The sequence below is a fragment of the Falco biarmicus genome, chromosome 3 (assembly GCF_023638135.1).
Source record: "Falco biarmicus isolate bFalBia1 chromosome 3, bFalBia1.pri, whole genome shotgun sequence".
Taxonomy (NCBI): domain Eukaryota; kingdom Metazoa; phylum Chordata; class Aves; order Falconiformes; family Falconidae; genus Falco; species Falco biarmicus.
Window position 1 is genome coordinate 69,899,397 of NC_079290.1, and position 19,322 is coordinate 69,918,718.

Consider the following 19,322-nt stretch of genomic DNA (forward strand, 5'->3'; position numbering starts at 1 on the left):
GGGACTGTTAGGTTTAGTTGCCAAACCCTAAAATCCTATGCTGGATGGCTGGGTTTGTTGTGCTGAGCAACCTGTGCTTGCAAACCCCGTGAGCAGCTTGCTCCAAAAAAAATCAAGAACAACCTTCATCTCAGTTGAGTTATTATTTAAGTTTAGAAAATGAAGACAAAACTTTCAGAAGAACAAATAAGTTGGCTTGTGCACATGTTATTTTAGAAGGCTGACAACTCCTGCATATGCAGTTTCTCTGAGGAATTAACTCACTGGTACCAAAGTTTTCCAAATTTGACATAAAACACTAGGTGTGTTAGCATGAACTTTGTATTTGAATTTCAAATGAGAAGTTCCTCTTTTTCAGTCTGAGGGCAATATATTGATTTTAAGATAAATCATGCCTGAGGAGAGAAGGCAGCTCACTAAGCAGCATAAGGGATCAGCATAAGCATATTAATAATGCAATTATTGCAACCCAACAAACAAGACTAAGCAAAGTAATTATCAAGATGAGAACAAGCTGAAATTGGTATTTTGCAACCACAACTGCTGCTGATATAATTAATGTTCATGAAAAATTCTTTAAACTGGAAACTGCACAGGCAATTTAGGTACAAGTTCTAAAAAAATGTAACTCTTTAAAAGCTGAGGAGATGGTATGGTGAGGAAGAATGTCATCAAAATATCACCTTTGGTCTAGTTTTGCTCTCAGTTTGGTAGGTGAAAGACAACTGAACTGGTGGAGCCAGAAGGCAGCACCATGACAAAGAAGAAATAAGGCCAGTGACTTCTGCAAATTGCCGTTCAGATCTCTAAGCTCTCGAGTAGTAATCACACATTTGCTCACAGGGCTTCAGTTGGTGAATTGTTACCCACAGCTGACACCAGTATTAGACATGCACATAGCAATGTTTACACATACACAAATGTTTTGCTTGAATAAAATAGAAAATGCATGATCATACTTCACAAATTATTTTCATATTACTGCCAAGAGTTGTAAAACAAGACACAAGGGAGGTATAGTTTTTCAACAGCTTTCTACTACACTGCAAGGTGAAGGCTAGGACAAATTGAGGCAATCTTCCAATTATACTTCCTGATTGAGGAAATCTCACAACTTCTCTTCTTTAAAGCATGAATTGTTATAAATAACTGTAAGTCTTGGCTTCCAATTTTTTTTTTCTTCAGCGTTGCTTTAACCTGAAAAAATATAATTTTGCATTATACTCCAGAGATACACATTGCATAGCTATGCAAAAAAAGCTAGGTTAAAAACAGCACTTGAAGTTATGAGGTTATGCTTGAATTACAAATGAAGGTTTGTACTTTTGACAATAAACTGAAAAGCTCCCATAGTTTTTCTTGCCAAAGAAATATCACTGAGTTATACTGACTTTGATGTCTCTTGTCATGTCTTTGTGCCATTCAATGGACATAACTGATGAAACATATATACTCCCTGATAAAGAGATTTTTAGAGGTTTTAAAACACAAAACTCTCACTGTTTGAGGCAGTAGGTTTACAAAAGCCTCAGATTATTTTTTTTTTATATATTTTATATTTAAGAAAGTTCCAAGAAACTTCAAGGAACTCCATAGAACTCTACTGTTTTTCAACGAGTCCCAGCGAGAAAAAAATGGAAGAATAAGAATATGGAAATAGACTGTAAATGTCACTATGATTCCAACCTGCACAGATACATGCATGTCTGAAGGAACAAAAGCAAACAGTGAAGACCATTTATGTAAAGTAGTATAGAATAAACAGGAAAATTAATTTCATGAACGGCAATTCATGGTAACCTGGCTTTCAAATTCAAGCAGCCTCTTAAAACACATCTGGTATCATTCAAAAATAGTGTGCGCTCTTGCGCTCTCTCTCTCTTTTTATATATAGGCACATATATAGATTATATATTAAAAAAATCTTGCAAAATAACTTGTAAAATTTGATAAAGTACACAGGCACTCCACTTGTTTAGCACAGACAAGTGATTCCATTAGCTAAGTAAAACAGGTTCATGTGCTGGTCTTCTGAGTAGTGCTCTTCGAAGTTTCCAAGGAAAAAATATGTATCAGATTTATCAAAAGAGCTCAGAGTAAAAAACAAAATTAGGAACATGAAGTCTGGTCTCAAATTTTCAACATCTTTCAAATACAACATTTTCAAAACTTTGGATCAAGATTCACTGCCAGCTTTGTGGATAGTCAGCTAATCAGTGGCAAAATAGTCTCCTTGGGGTTTGAATGCAAAGAAAGCAGAAAAAGGACTCATACCAAAGTCTCCCGTGTCACATCCACCTTCTCTTCAATTTCAAGAACTCTCTCCCAGAAATTTCTTTCAGAAAAAAATATTTGTTTATTGTCTGATGAGAATCCAGCTGCGAGCACAGAAGGCTACAGCATTTTTTCACTGCTACTATGTTGACATCTATGTAAAAAATATCAGTTAATGTGGAATTCAAGAAGCTTGTTTTGTCTGTTTAAACCAAAAGTAACAGACTACCAATTCTTTAAATATGTTTTGGAACAAACCCCATGTAATGCATCAGAGAAGCAGAAAGTAAATTTACGCTACTGCTTATTTTCACATGGATTTGATTAAATCCTAATTTCTTGGTTTGAAACAGTGAAGCGTGACTCTTCAGTGGGCTCTTGCCTCTTCTCTCAAAGAATTGAACAAGTACAGCCTGGGAGTAAGTTGATAACGAGCTTTGTATCCAAAGTACTGGAGTCAGTAGTTTGTAGCTATTTAAGAAATGCTTTAAAACCTTGGTTGTAGAGGTCACCCATTTGTATGGAAACATTTTGTTGATCAAAAGATTATCAGCGTAGTTCAGCATTGCTAACTGAACAGTGCTGGGACCGAACACAGGGCTGCCTCTTCCTGCCAGAAAGATTCCCAAGTCCTGCACAATTCCACATTCTCCAGGGCGAGCTTTCCCTCCTTCGTTCCTCAACTATCTTTGCAAGAAGATGCACTTGATAAGAAGGCCAACCCCAGGTCACCTTTTGGTCTTTTGTGGGATATGGGCCAATGTAGCTAAATTGGATAAACAGAGCAGGAGTACATGTATTAGAAACTTAGGAGACTAAGTTTAATCTGATATCTATTAGGAAGTAGACAATTATGTGAATACTATTATTTCGGATAGTGTGAAAATCAGAATGGTGTGTACAAAACAGAAGTCATTTATCAGCAAAAAATATGAAGTTCCCTGGGACTGCTAACAACTGAAAGGGTGTATAAAATAAAAAAAGGAAAAAGAAAAAGAAAATAAGAGCTAAACATGGATTTTCTTGGAGGATGTTTTACCTGTTTTTTTAGTGCTCCAAACACTTTACTGGCGGTTTCTTCAAAAATCTTCCATATACCTCAGTATAGCTCAGCTAGGGCTGACTGAAAAAGTGAAAAGTTTACTCTTTTCGTATATACATTGTCAGGATGGGACTGAGTTCTTCCAGTCATAAAAATTAATTATTATTTGGGTTTTTTACTTCTTAGTTACCCTCCAGAAATAATTTTTGCTGGTAAATTAAGCAAGAAGATTAATCTCAAAGATGGCTCTGTTAATTTTCAGACATCACATCACAGGAAGCAAACACACAGAGTAGGGAAGCAGTCTGGAATCGAGCCATGTAATACACTCTAATTATAACTTGTGTGTCATTTTTCCAGTAGACTGTGTGTTTACAAGAAACCATCACTGATTTTTGATGTATGTGAGAGCAATTGGATTGAACAGTGTTTTCAGCCTCTCAGGGAACTTGAGAGTGTCTTTTTCTATTTATGTTTTTACTTCTCAGTATGGTGCATACCGTCATTTGCTGTAGAGCTATAACATGGGTGAGTAGTCTAGTTGTCCTTGGTTGTCAGTAGAGAGTTGACCTCTGGAAGGCATTTTAGAGTACTTAAATTCATCTTTGTCTTTTGTTTACTTATGGAGCTTAGATTTCCTGGTTGAAGGCACGTAAATTAGGTCATTCTCAAGCTTTAAAAAAGTGCTGTATCATTAAAATTTCAATAGTATATATTAATCTCATAAGTACGTGGAGATCTTCATCAGAATTTGCTTTTAATCTCTTTCTGTCAAGGTGAGCAAGTCAGCAAGAGCTTTTAAGTAACTTTACCTGGTTACCGTATTTGTAATGACTAATTCCTACAAAATTAATAGAATGATTGACAGAGCATAGACTAGTACATGTGGATGTACTTTATGAGAATACTCCCATTCATATAAATTACTGTGAAGATCTTTTAAATATGTGTCTTTAAAATATTTGCTTTTCTAACCCACTTTACCTGTTAGATGGACTCATATGAGTAATGAGGTGATGTATAAAGAATGGCATCCTTTGCTGCTGATTCCGCCCTTTGTTCGGATCCAAAGGATGCCTATCAAGGGTCAGTATTTAAATTCCTTGAGAAGGAAAACCAACATGATGTGAGAATTTGGGACAATCATATGAATGGGAGGCTTGCAAATAAAGACTGGGTGCCTGAACTGATCAAATTTTAGTTCCCAAGTCCTGAATTTTTAAAACTGAAGTCATAAAAATGTAGAATTGCTTTATTAATTAACAGGAAAATTAGATAGGTGATATCTACTCTGGTGAACAGCTGCCAAGTAAGGTGAGTACTCAGTGAAGTTTTCACTTGGTGATTGAGTTCTGGACAGCAGTCTTGGCAAAGCAGCCAGACCTCCATGGCCGTTGGTTCCTCATATTTATTTCTGAAAGGTATTTTTACATGAATTTGATTTTATACTGCCTAGCATCTTATCCTTATTAACATTTTTCTGTCATGGTGTTTAATGTGATCTGAAACATTTCCATTTCCTGGACTGAAAAATAAGGGTACATCTGTACATGCATACACATACATGCCTACAGAAACAGCTCTCTGTCCCCAAAATGCTAGTAAAGAAAATAACTATATGAAACCAGAAGTTTCGAAGTTCAGGTAAAGAATCTCAGAACTGATTTGATACAGCAAGTTTAGATTCTTTAAGTGTTATCTAAGATTAAAAGTGTTTGTTTGTTGTTTGTTTTGGTGGGGTTTTTTTCAATCAATATTCTCTGAAAACCATGGACTAAGCAAAAGGCAAATAAAATTGGGTGTTTTCAAAGAAGCAGTACTTCAATAATGATGAAATTCCTGCTGCTCCGTGACATTAAGAGGACTGTCATCTTTACACGGTGATTGCCTGCAATACACTGACCTAGAAAGGTCCTTTCTAGACTTGAATTTCTTTATATAGCTGACAAAGAAGTTAATTTGAATAATTTCCCATTCTGTTCATTATTTCTAAGCATCTTTACAGCATTTGTATGATTCATGTGAAGGAAAGAGGGAATATATTTGTCATTTAAAAAAACCCCAGACCCACAGCTGCAGCTGATTATTACTTTTCAGAGAAGAAGTAAGCTTATTGCAAGCCATTATGAGTTCAAAGTAAATAGTATCTGGGTTTCTTGCTGTATCTATATTGTATGTAATTAATAAAGTTTGGTATGAAAAGTCTTGACTTTTAATAACTCATTAAGTGAATCTAGCAATGCAAGAAGCTAAACACTATTATTTCCCACTGAGATGTGTTTCTTTAGCCCAGACTCCTAAGTGAATTTCAGGGATGATTAATAGGGAGATTCAAGCAAGCACTTCTCAAATCTGTTTTTCTTATGAATTCCTCTCTAATTACCACTTCAGAACTCTAAGATTACTATTATGAAACTGCTTTTATTACAAAAGACTGGAATGGGCTAGATATATCTGATTACTATTATTTTTACACATCAAATAATAGTGTCATCAACTGAATAAGGATGCAAGTTACAAATTATTTGTGCAAAAGCTTCTTTATTTTTCAATTTTCATTTCACTATTTCTCATTACTCTCACTAAAGGAGATATGAGGGCAGATCCACTGCAAGTGTAACACTCATTACCCCAAACAAAGCCATTCAGGAGGGATACATGGGCTAATGAAATATCAGCTGTAAACAAAGGCTTAAGTGACTGCATACTTGTTCACAACAAGCACAGCAACAAAAACTTGCTGCAATTATTCTACTTAGTATAACATGTACCCACATTTATCCTAAGGGACCTAACTTTGGCCCAATTCAACAAATTATTTAAACTGTGATTTTGACTACTTACTGCTCTAAAATGATGGTTTTCGTCCTGCCTTCAGGCGAGAATTACATTTTGGCTGTGTTACGGGACCAAGTAGCATGGCACAAAGGGAGCTGGTTGGTCAAACCAAATAGTTAGTGCTGGGGACCCAAACTCTACAATACACATATTTCCAGCAGTTTTACCTTGACCCCACTCCAGTCTGAATATCCATCAGCTGCTGCCGCACACGGTGTGTACTATGGAGCATATCATATCCCCAGCTCAGCCTCAGCTGGAAGGCAGAGCCCAGGCCCACCCTGAGTGGGAAGAACTGAAGAACAGGAACAAGGGTCAGCCAGGGACTTGCTTCAAAATCACACTCTTGATAAAAATTCAGATCTAACGTAGATATAGCCTAAGTGAACCCCTGGCTTTTCTTGCATTCAGCCTTACTTTATATGTTTTCTATGTCCTTCACTGCTGTCCTTAATAAGAATTTAGGCAAGAATTATTGGGAGTAAATCTCCAGAGCCTAATTTATGCAGGCTTAAATCTGGGGCTGAACTGTGCCCATAACTTTAGGGCAAAGAACCTTATCCAAAGCTATTTGGATACATTACATTCCACTGCTACAAGGACTGTTCTTTGCACATAATTCTTTATCCAGTTTCTTACTTCATTTAAACTCATTGGTTCACCCTTCCAGCAGATTAGTTCCTCATTGTTGTTCAAGGGAATATTACCCTTTAAAAAAATATAAAAGACAATTTATTGTGCAGGGATTTTAACAATTCTGTAAGGACCCGTAGTACTAATTCTGCTCAAGTTAATTACTTTAAGGTCTGGTGGATTTGAAACTAATTCTTTCTTGATGTGTGTCTGACAGAGAAATTAAACTCAGAAAATTTGAATCCAGATGTCTCAGAGTGAAATATGGTTCTATAGTATGGCCTGCATGGAAAGAAGGCAATGTTTAGCTTCGTGTTATCCAAAAATTGACTCATAATCTTGGATGAAAATGCACAGACTCAGGAGATGGCCAAAGACAGACACACACATGCACATTAATTAGGGGGTATTTCTTAGGCTATTAATTCTAATAACCTTTGTGAATAGAAAAGTTTTTTAAGCTATTCTTTGCATAGTTTGTGAGGAGAATGAATGTTTCTAACACAAGTTTTAGTAGCCAGTTTGGCATTTAATTCAGTAGATTGGCACTGCTCTGAAAATAGGATTTGACTCATTACCTAAAACTGAGATGCTGTCAAGTTTTGCATTAACTACAATATTATGGTAATTTCCATAATACCTTTTATTTCTGTGCATTTTGTTTATAGCCTCGATGAGATACACAGTGTTAAGGGGGAATGCAGGCATATGGATGCTACTCTTGAAACAACAGATGTCATATGAACGAACCTGTGGACCAGGGCTAGTCCTGATTCCTTGGCATGAGCTGGTACGTATGTAGCCCACAGGCAAAGCACAGTTTAGATCTTCATGAACCACTACTATGTCTCAGCCAGTCACTGATATAGAAGCAGGTGGGTTTTTCAAATTGAAAAGATCTTGTTCCAAAAGCATGTATAATTCATCCTGATCATGACAGTTTTAAGTAGTGTAAAGAATCCAAAGTGTAGATGTCACTGTGACTGCTGTTACACCTCTTAGCTCAGCTTCTCATGCCTCTAGCATTGCAGCTCACAGCCTGATTCCATCTGCTGCCGTTACAGACCTTACTCCTGTCTGTTCTTACATCCCTGCATTACACCAAGTAACACCAGTAAAGTGTTTAATATCATTATAGGATCAATAATTTTAAGCACCTTTCCTTCCCTTTTTAAGAGTTCTTGATGCTTTTCCCACAAATTTATTATTGCCTTTGAAATCATAATCAATGATGCTTCTTTTCCAACATATTCATAATCTCCTTTGAGTAATCAGTGATTAGAAAAGCTTTATCCCAGAGAAGCAGTGTAGCAGTGTTATTTATACAAGTAAAAGGAATCCCTCCAGAAACAGATAATTACAGAAACATTAGCCTAAAATTAGATTTTTTTTTCCAGAAAATTACATCTCATTACACTGTGTCTTTCTTGATCAGCATGTCCTGAGTTGAGCATAGAGATGGCAGCTCAGGTATTACGATCAGTCACTACAAATCTATTAGCTTTAACAGTCCTACAAAACATCATCCTTGTCTATTATTACTTAGGCTTATTTGCAGAAAATGTGGAAAACATGATAAAGCAAATTTGTCATTTCATTCTCTTTCCAAGCAACTTGATGGAAAATTTTCCCTTTGACTTCAATACTGCAGAATCAAATTACTTTCCTTTTTTGCAATACCAGTGGCTTATTTATACAAGAAATATCTCCTGTGTAGACCTTACAAAAAAAGTTCAGGATAACTGATAAACTGGAGATTGCTCCATTAAATGAAGTTCTGTCCATTTTCCCTAAAAATTACTTTTGAGATGCTATTTCTTTCCTTACAGATATATTTTCTATTGTTTGTATGGTCTTGGGGAATTAAAATTTAACTGAAATTTATTCTATTGCCATTTCATGTTCATGTCTAAAGGTCTTAATGAAATGTCACCAGACTGCATTATTAAAGGGATTTGCATTGGATTAAATTTGTAAATCAACCCTAAAGTTTCCCTATGTTGAAAGATTTTCAGGCAGTGGGCTCACAGCCATCATCAGTGAATTGTTCCCAGGTCTCTTCAACCTCTAGTCACATTTCTATGCTCTGCATTTTTTTTATTTTTATTTTTGTTTTTATTTTTTGGTGTGTGTTTTTTTTCTCTCTGGCAAGTCATAAGGCCATATGCAATGCAGACAAACGATTCTTACTGCTGTAAGAACTGACCTTAGCACAATCTTCATCTGTGAAGTGGGCTGTAATGCTCTAGCTCTTCCAATCATGAAAGACAACATGTGCTTTTATAAATCTTCCCAAGCAGGCAAGAACTCCAGTACCAGTGATTTAAGTGTCATTAGTGATAGAAGTGTACTGATTGAAAGGAAACTTTTTTTGGGGGGGAGTAGTAATAGCATGCTATTTATAGTCAATTTTCTGGAAGGAGAGGAAAAAGAGAATTGAAACCTTTTGATGTTAAGAGCTGGTAATTTAGCTTTAGACCTGGGAATGCTTTAACAAAATGTCCTCTGAGGTTTTGGTGGTACTACTACTTAAGCACATGATTAGCTATTCTGCTAGTCCTACAGAAATCAGTAGATACCCTATGATATTCCTATTTATAGGAGCTATATAGGTAGCTACATGTACAGGTATTTTCCACATGACTCTGAGTAGCTGTTGAATATTTGCATTTCCTTAAGCATGTGAAGTAATTAGGTATTGTTTGATCATGGAGACTTGTCAAAATGTTAGGAATATTAACAGTAATTTAGAGTTGAAAGATTTGCTGGTTTAGGACAAATAAAACCCAGGAGAGTTTTTAGAATTGCTGATAAGAGGCAATTGTTTAGGAAGATCAAACAGCTGCATGTCTGAGTTGGAGCTCAGGGTTTGAATTCTTATTATTAATTGACTCACTTTGACTTTGTGGGAACAGATTAGGAAACTGTTCTTTGTGCTGGCTTGGTTTTAGAAAAATGGTAACTTGCAAGCATGAGCAGGGAACTGATAAACAGGTAACTTCACTTGTTGCCATCAAGTCCAGAAAGGAAAATCATATTGTGACTGTTTTCTGCATTAGGTATTCATACGTCTCTGGCCAGCAATTTATCTGAGCAACTGAAAAACTCCTGGGAATTTACTAATGACAAGGGAGAAAAAAAATATTTGATTACTTCCTCAGTGTAGCATTAAAAACTGCCATGGAAAGAAGTGAGTCTACTTCTCTCAGTCTTCTAGTTGTAAGTGTTTTCCTAAGGGTAGCTGGTTTCTTTTTCCAACTTACAAATACATCTAATCAAAGCTGAAGAATCAGTCCAGCCTGCCCTGTTTAAGAAGACATACAATATGTGATACAAGGGTCTCATAGGGGATAGTGCTAATATATGAAATAGGCCTGGCTTTTTCCTTTCTATCTTGCAGTTTGAAAATGTGGTCAGGAACAGCAGCTGCAGACAAAGCGAATTCCTACTGTTTCCTCCTATTTTTTACCGTAAGCACAGGAGCTCCAACTGCAGAGAAATGCTCGTTCCATTCTGCTCCTGTGCCAGTCTGCCATTCTCTAGAACTGGATCTTGTCACATCATGAAACAAGGTGTGAATCGGAGAGGCTGTACAGAGAGCAGGTGGTTTAGCGAACAGAAGCTCTGTGTCTTTTCTACAACTTTTAAGGCCTGTTGCAGCTCATTACTTTTTATTCAGTACCTACTATCACTCAGAGAAATTGCCAAAGAGACACTTGCACAGGTAACACTGTGTATCGTACCTTTACTTTTCAGAGGATAAGGTATAAACATTGAAACAGATGTTGGGAACAGAGGATATGGTATCACATAAAAACCCAATTTTTACCTCTGAGAGGAAACAAGTACAATTCTTCTGGTAAACTGCAGTCATATTTCTTATGCCATGCAACCATTGCAAGCTTTATGGAGTCCAGCTATTGAGTAGCAGTCAAAACGTCAGCACATGCACTCATAAACCACTGAATGCTCTTGTGGGATATTAGCTACAACTACAATTATAATAGTACTTGGTCTGATGTTAATTGGGATTATATTCAAATTCTTAAAGCAATTATCTCAAATACCAATTTTATTGCATGAGCTAGCATGCAATTAAAAGATTATTTAACACTAACCCAGACTGCGATCCTAGGTGGTTGAAACAAGAAAAACAAACATATTTCAGTACAACTTCTACAATTAATGATAATACAGTAAGAAAGTTAAAGAATTCTCATTTTCCGCAGAAGTATTTCAAGCTGATGAAGTGGAAAAACTTGATTAACTTTATCCTGTATAAAAATACAGAAAAGGACAGCATTAATTTTATAAGGCAGTGTTAAAACTAAACTTGCTGGAAAGTGAGCCCGTGCTTTTACAAAGGAGAATCTGGATAAGCTGCCAGTGACATTGCTGAATTCTTCAGACCATGATCTGAAGAAATCATCTCTTAAAAGGAACATTAATTCCAATTATAATCCCGTATTTCATCTAGGCTAAGAGCCTTTCAAAAAGGCTAAGAAAATTATGGTGGATCATTGCCATTTACGTGTAGAAATGTAAATCCTATTTTACACATGCAAATGCTGTTTTCAAACCACAGATGCCCATATATGCTGATGAAAACTCAAGAATTCAGCTTCCAAATTTAGTACAGGTGTTGGGTTTAAGTGATTCCAAAAGCAAAAATATTTTTTTCTTTTATTCTCGCAAATATTTCAATATTAGCAGTCATTTAAAATTGGTTACCCCAAATTTTACTTTCAATGCATGTCACTATAGCAAAATAAAGCAGCCTCTGCTTCCTGTTTCAGCTAGTTTATAAGCTAGTAGGCTTTCAGTAATTAACTTCTTCTATTAATATATTTTCAGCAGTTCACAAAGTGCACAGTAAAATCAAATAATGTTTTGGTTTGGGCAAGAATTTTAGGAGACAGTTTTATTTATATATTCCAGTATGCATTTGCCCTTTTTGTAATAATGTCATGCTGTTTAGTCATGGTCCAGCCTAAAATCTGTCACGATCCTGAGCTCTTTTTCTACAGCACCGCTTCCTCGCCTGTTGCTCCTCACCTGGATGTGTGCAGATGCTATCCTGCCCAAAGGAAGTGCCACTGCTACTCAGTTTTTCTCAAATCCTTTTAATTTCTAAGCCTGCTCTTGAATGTGTTGACAATAGGGGGTCTGCAAATTTACTGCATGTAATCTTTATGCTACAATCCAGACAACTACTGAAATTACTGAGCAGAACATGGCTGAACTAAAATTTTAGCAGTTGTCCTATGCAATACATCAGTTGGTTTTGACATCAAACCTTTGTTAAACTAGAAAACTATACTCGGAAACAAGTTTTCACCTGTGCATGTTGTAATTTCATTTCTAAAGCTATGCTACCTTAGTTTCTCCAGTTACTGTTGTGATATCAAAGGGGTATTATCAGTACCAAAAGAAGAAAACACATTTTTGAGGTTTTAAATCTAATGCCTTTATTTTACATATTGAATTAAGGACAGCCCTTATGAGAAGTTAGGGTAAATTATCAATTTTTAAAAGGAAGCACTTTAGCTACTGTATACACAAAGCACCACTAACTATTTAATTTAAAAAATAATAAATAAATCTACAGATGTGGTTTAAAGAAATGAGGATGCATCACTTAATCTTCATTTCCCTCTTGCAGGATTTCAGTCAGGAAACTATTCAGCCACACAGATTTCATTACTGAAATCAATGGAAACATCGGTTTGTATAAAAGCTTCTTGCATAGGAACAAAAATGCAAGATGATCTTTCCTTTTCTGATTGTTTTTAACGCTATCTTTGCGTTGCCACTTTTCTATATCGTTTCCTCTCTACAGTCTCACCCCGCTCCCTCTGGTGGTTACTGAACACAAACATCGCTTCGCTTAGGGCCACGGGCAACACCGCGAATTGATGGCATTTCATCAGCACTTCTTGCTCCAGTAATAATTGAGAAACTATACATTTATTAAAGTGTAAGGCTTTGTGTAGCCTACTGTTGTGTAATCTAGATCATAATATGCTTTCTAAGCTAAAAATACTTGAAAAATCCATTAGGATTTTTTTTCCTTTAAATTCTTTTTGTGGTTTGCAATGTGAGAAATAGATAATATAACTAACCAGTAGGTTAATATCCCATAACATCCGTGTTAATGATCCAAATAGAACATCTAAATCCATAATTTAAGTGACTTTTAGTATCTCTCTTTACTCAGGCAAAATTATCAGATACTCTGGATGTGTCATGCTCTCTCTCTGCTGACAATCTCTTCTGCCTCAAGTGTGGATGTGGATTTTCGTTTGATCCCGGGGATATTGCATATTAGCATGGGAGAATTTCTGGCTGAAATCTCAGTAGACACAGCTCTCTTTTGAGCTAATAGCCAGCAAATTTTAATGTTACTACTTACTTCTAAAAGATTTTTTTAAATCTTTCCATAATCAATATAATGAAAAGTCACCATAAAGGCACAAGAAAAATAAGCTAATTTTTAAAGTAGAGTACCAGTATTTAAACTTTTATATTACTAATTGAATTGTTTTTATTGAGATAGAATGATTTGAAATATTAAAACACCACAAGAAATGTTGCACAAGGCAGCCCCAGATCACAGGTCATATGCCTGACAACTCTGTTTTACCTGCATCACCTTTGCAGATGAACAGAATTAAGACTAAATAAATCCTTACTGAGGTCAAGTTTCTAACACTTATTGCCTCTTCAGAACTTTTCATAGTTAAAATAGCTGTATGTAATTTCCAAGAAACAGCTCTGTACAGAAATAATGAAAAATAGAAATTGAGTGATAAATACCTGTGTTTTTATGAACATTCTAAGTGATAAATACTTATCTCATGAATGTAATATTGTAGAAGCTTTTTGTTCTTCTTGTGTTTACACTTCTTGTATTGCATATGGAGTACCAGAAGGACTTCTATCTTAGCCAGAAATGTGCAAAAAGTAAAATATTTTCACTGTTGCTGGGTCTGAGCACAGGAAAATGGCCACGCCTGTTCCCTCCTATACGCTCAGCAGCTCTCATATCTTTAAAGACTTTTTATTCAATGTTAATGGTTTTATCAATTAATATCCCTGAGATACTATTTCTTCAGCTCATTACTCCAAGAAAAAACCCTCCAGACAGTCTCATAACCATGTGCCTGGCTGCATATATAAAATATTTCTATTAAATTATATTTATGCATAGATAGATGTATGGATGGGTAGATAGATAGATAAAATAGGTAAATAGATGTAAACATATGCATATATGTATACTTTGTACACACTTCATGGCAGTTGCTATATGAAAAGGCTGGGAAGCCCGGTACCTGCTGATAATTCTTCGTTTATAGGAAATGCCAACTTTCCTGACTTGATCAAATGCTGAGAACATGACGTTTTGTAGATGTAATTTTCGGAAAAGCATTCCTGAGCCTATAATTGGTCTTAAAGTGTGGCTGCCGGTGACAGGGGATTAAAAAAAAAAAGTATGTATTATTAAATTGATCAAAGTTCTCCATAGCCTGTAACTCAAGTGAGTTTTTAAAGTATCCATATTCTTTTAAAGACATCCTCACACATTTCACAGTAGTTTGTCTACAACACGAAGAAGCTGTCTGCTCTCCAAAGTACCTAGGATAAATGATGGTCTCAGGTAAATTATGACTTTGCTGGAACACCTATGGGCAGCTCAATACATCACTGCTAATGATGCATCACTGGGCAGGTATACAATCTGCTGATGTATAGGCTCCCTTTCTGATGTTTATGATCGTCAGTCAAGGTTGTGTGTATGGACACAAAACCGTGTTTTACTGAAATAAACTTATGAATGTAATTTCTCTAACCAGAAGTCTATATACAATGCCTTCAGAGAATTTCTGCTTAATTTTAAGTCCTTAACAACAGTGCATTGTTCTTTACTTTCCTTTTACTTAAAAGGAAATTAACTTAAAAAAAATTCTTTACTTAAATACAACCAAACTGTTGCAGAAAATATAACATGTATTACACAGTTTTTAACATGAAAACTTTCTGGTTTAGAGATTACTAATAAACACAAAAATAAACCATTTATATGACTGTTAAGTCAATGTAAGCAGCCATGATTTAGTTTGGTATCAGTTGATCCAGGTCAGTCTTTATAAGGTTGTCCACAGTTTTTAAAGTTGATTAGTGATTGTTAGGCAGCTGAGAGCAATGTGAATTTGCTGATTTTTTTTTCCATAACCTAACACAGCAAAACTTTCAAGCATTGACATTTTCCTTCCTAATTTTTACAAGGAAATTAATGTTATAAGAGCCTAGCACAGATTCATCCAAACACAGTAGAAGTACAAAACCATTCTCTCCACTTGTTACTATATAATGTTATGCCTCTCTTTGAGCCACATATTTTGTTTTTCTACAGTGCTGCAAAGAACTTGTAGAGTTGCTAACGTCTTGTTCTTAGAAAAGATCACAATATAAAACAATTGGAAAAATGCAGTAATCTCATAAAAAAAAATCCCTGAAATATTTTAGTTTCTCATTAGTATCAATTTGGATAATCTCTGCTGATGGTTTAAACAGCAGTACTCTGGGTTCCCTGCATCTCAAAAGAAATGTTTCATCTATTGTTTGTTTTTTCTGCATTGAAAAAATCAGAAAAGTTAATTCTATCCCCAGAAATCAAGTGATAGATACAACTGATAGATAGTAGTCTCTCCTACTACATGGTATTTTTGTTAAGAATAGCAAAGGAGCATATTTCATGAAAAAAAGTCATCCTTTCATGACTGGAACAGCTTAACGAACATCATCATGTTCTCATAGAGATGAAAGGATCTACGGATTCAGACTGTATGCATCTCTTGCACATTTTTGTTTTAAAAGTCTTTAATAGAAATGTACAAAACAATACAAGAAATAAGACTGCAAAGTTATTGAAAACTGATTTTAGTCCTTAGTTTCTGTATCCATACTTTTATGTTTCTTTTCAGTGCTTTCGTTTTCCGTTAAAAAAATAATCAAAAACTAGTTCACATGACAAAATTAAAAAGTTTACATTTTAACCAATATTATAATATTAAATTCTTAAATGAATATGTAAATAAAGGCTGGGGTTTTGTTTAATACATGACTTCTTATAAAAAGTCAAGACTCAGATACAAAACTGATACAAACTGACAAGGTTTCAGCTGAGACAAACGATATCAATGATAGATTTCAACCTCAGTGAACCTAAGGGTCAAATACTGTTTAAAAAAGAGAAATAGATTCACAAAGTTATGCAAATTCTATAATCTACTGATCGGATGCTGTGATTGACTTTGGCATTTCTAGATACTTACTTAGTGGGATATTAGCGGAAGCTGAGCATAATTAGCATGGAAAAATTGTACTTTTTATCCAAAAATAGAAGTTTCAAGGCTGGCTTCCAGAATGTTTTTAAAAGAAAGAAAAAGAAAAGGAATAGCAAGAAGCCAGCGGACAAAATGAGTTACTTTGTCTTCCTTTTCATCACAAAGCCAAATTAAAACTCAAAGAAAATCAATATATTAAGAATACCAAAGAAAATACAGGAACAATTTCTCTTCTGACAGATACACAGGGTTTGTCCCTGTGGTTAATTAAATATGAAACTGCCCCCGTTGCATGTTGATTTTATCAGGTCATGTCTTTGGGGTGTAACACCTCAAAAATAATGTCATGTGGGGTTTTGATGACTGAAAGCAGCCACAGATTTTCTTGCTCTGTGTTAGTGCTGGTGACACAAAAGAGCGGGCTGTACACAGGACTGAAAGAAGTGGGACACCTAAAGACATGCAATATGCATACTCCACCATTGTGTCTACTTTCAGTGCTTCTTTAGGACAGCCTGTATCCTCTGAACTCACTAAAAATGATCATTGTACATCAAGGTGCCTTGCTGTTTTCCTTCCAGGAGGACAAACATAGTCAATCTTTGAATTTTGGATCAATATTTTTCACTCAAGTCCCTCTACCAGGTGGATACCTGTGAATCTGAACTGCCTCCAGCAAGGGCCGAGTCTTCAAATATTAAAAAGTGTCTGCAAAAGGAAAGAGAATAAACTGTTTTCTATATCCACAGATCAGAAAGGAGCATGCTTAAATTGCTGTACTAGAAACATAAGTTAACAATAGCAAACAGCTTTCTAATTGCAAATGATATCTGAGCACTAGAACAGTGTCTACAAAGGTGGTGCAGTTTCCATCAGTGGCATTTTTAAGGATAAATAGGTATTTATGAAGATTGGTTATACATAATTAATTGTTCTTCCTGATTCCTGTTTGCCTTCTGTGCTGCAGGGCAGTTACATTAGGAACTCCTCCAGCAGAACCCTCCTTCATGGTATTTTGCATGTACCCAGCAAGTCCTGGGAGATGAGGGAAGGGAAGACAACCTCACCTATATATTTGGTAAACTCTGACTAATAAAACCACCCATGAACTCTCAGAACAATGAAAAATAGAATCAGTCTAATGATCTGGACTATGAACGAAGCCCTCTCCCAGAGCAAATTAAAACACCATACAGCTGTGCTTAAAATCAATAAGCACCAACTCAGGTAGTTACCAAAAGAAGAAAAGTCTGGCTCAAATAAAATCAAGCCTAAGCTGTCTCTACCCACTACAATAAAAAAATTTCACTATTACTTGAACGCAAACCCAGTCTCTGTTCTATCAGAAAAATGACAGGAGCTGGAAAAAGGATTCACCAAAACCCAGAGAGCTGACAGCAGCACTGAAAACTGACTTCTGCAAGACCTTGAGTTAAAATCTATGGCAATTATGGAATGTTTTTCCTGTGTTGAATTAGTAATTTTTATGTCTATATTTTAGTGTCCTTTCCTCAAATTCTGACACAGCCAAAGTCATAACAGTAGTGAAGTGATGGACAGTGTACAAACCTGCAAAAGAAAATAACCTTCTAGTCATCCCCAGAACTTCGTAACTGAAATTAATTTTGTCAGGTTATTTAACTGTAAGATAGAAAACATTTTCTTTAAAGTGCTCAGGATCTGTTGGTAATTCTAATAGTAATTCTAATCAAGACTATTATATCTGCCTTAGGGTTTCCTTTTCCTGCCTCACAAATTATATGATGACAGTCTGCCATATAAAATTAACAGAAACAGTGAGCTAGCAGTTTTTGTCTACAAAAAGCCTGTTTTTCTCTACTATATCTGCACAAGGCCTTTGCACAGCTGTAGAAGTATGGTTGAACCATTTTCCTAGAAACTATAAATCTCTGCTTACATAGGCATCCATATAAAAAATTCTCAATATTCTAAGACCCATCAAAATCATGTGATTTACACACTTTTTGGACTGCAGAAAAATGTTGATGCCCTCATACGGTTTTTTTTCCATAGTTGTATTTGGAGCCATCTCTGGGCTCCTCAGCAATGTGGACAAGTTGGATTTTGCTTCCCTTGGACGGGGAAGACTGGGGTCAGGAGAAGTCTAGGATGTTGCTGACACACAAGCCCTTTCTGAGTGGCTGTGCAGAGTGGCTCCCTAGAGAGAAAGGCAAGGCTGCTGCTGCTGCTGCTGCTGCTGCTACCAGGGTAGAGGGGAGGGCAGCGGTATTAGCCACTGCTGGGAAGGGTGCTCCATCCACCCTCCACTGGCTGCTGTCCTATGCACCCATTTTGTCTCTTTGCCCAAAAAGCTGCCCTGGTGACCAATGTCTCCAGGCCTAGGCAGTGGGGCCCTGGCCTTTTCACTTGCACTGGCCTGTTCACTGCCTTTGGCAACTGCTTTCTTGGCCTGTGTTGGGAGCTGACCCAAGGAAATGCGCGAGGCATGTGCTTAAGAGATTTATTTTGCAAAGATATGAAATTTATTTTCTTAAAGTGTTATGTAAGTTTTTTACTGATTTTTTTTCTCCTACTTTTTCAACTAATTTGTGTATTTAAGTATATAATTATTTGTACTGAACTCATAACAACTTTTCTGTTGGAACTTTCTGTAGCATGAAAATTTTAGATTTCATGCAATCTAGATAACAGTCTCAGTCTAGATAACAAGAACAGTGGATAAAAATGTCAGCACCTGTTTTTTTACGGCAACCTTAACAGGAATCATGAGTACTGTCAATTTTCCTTCGCTGATGTAAAAGCCGAAGCCTGTAGGCCTGACAGAAAAGCTACAATACAGTTGCATTCTCTGTTATTTTTTCCGCCCTAATGCTCAGGGAAATCTTACAAGATCTATATACTTTACAATATATACTTAAGAGAAAAGCAAAGCTTGAACTGCAAAAATGTCAATTAACATCTAAAGGAAACTAACAGAGTGAACATCCCATCCAGATCACTAATGTGATTTTCAGATTGCTTTGCCTTAAAAATGATTATGTTTCTGTACCCACTTTTCCTGCTTACTTGTATGTAAACCAGTCTAATATTCTTTGGTCACCTTCCAGGCTATACTGTTCAAAAGACAGTATTTCTTAAGAAAACAGAAGCATAAGTGATGAGGACTAATGCAGCATTTTAGATGGAGAGTTGTGATCAATGCA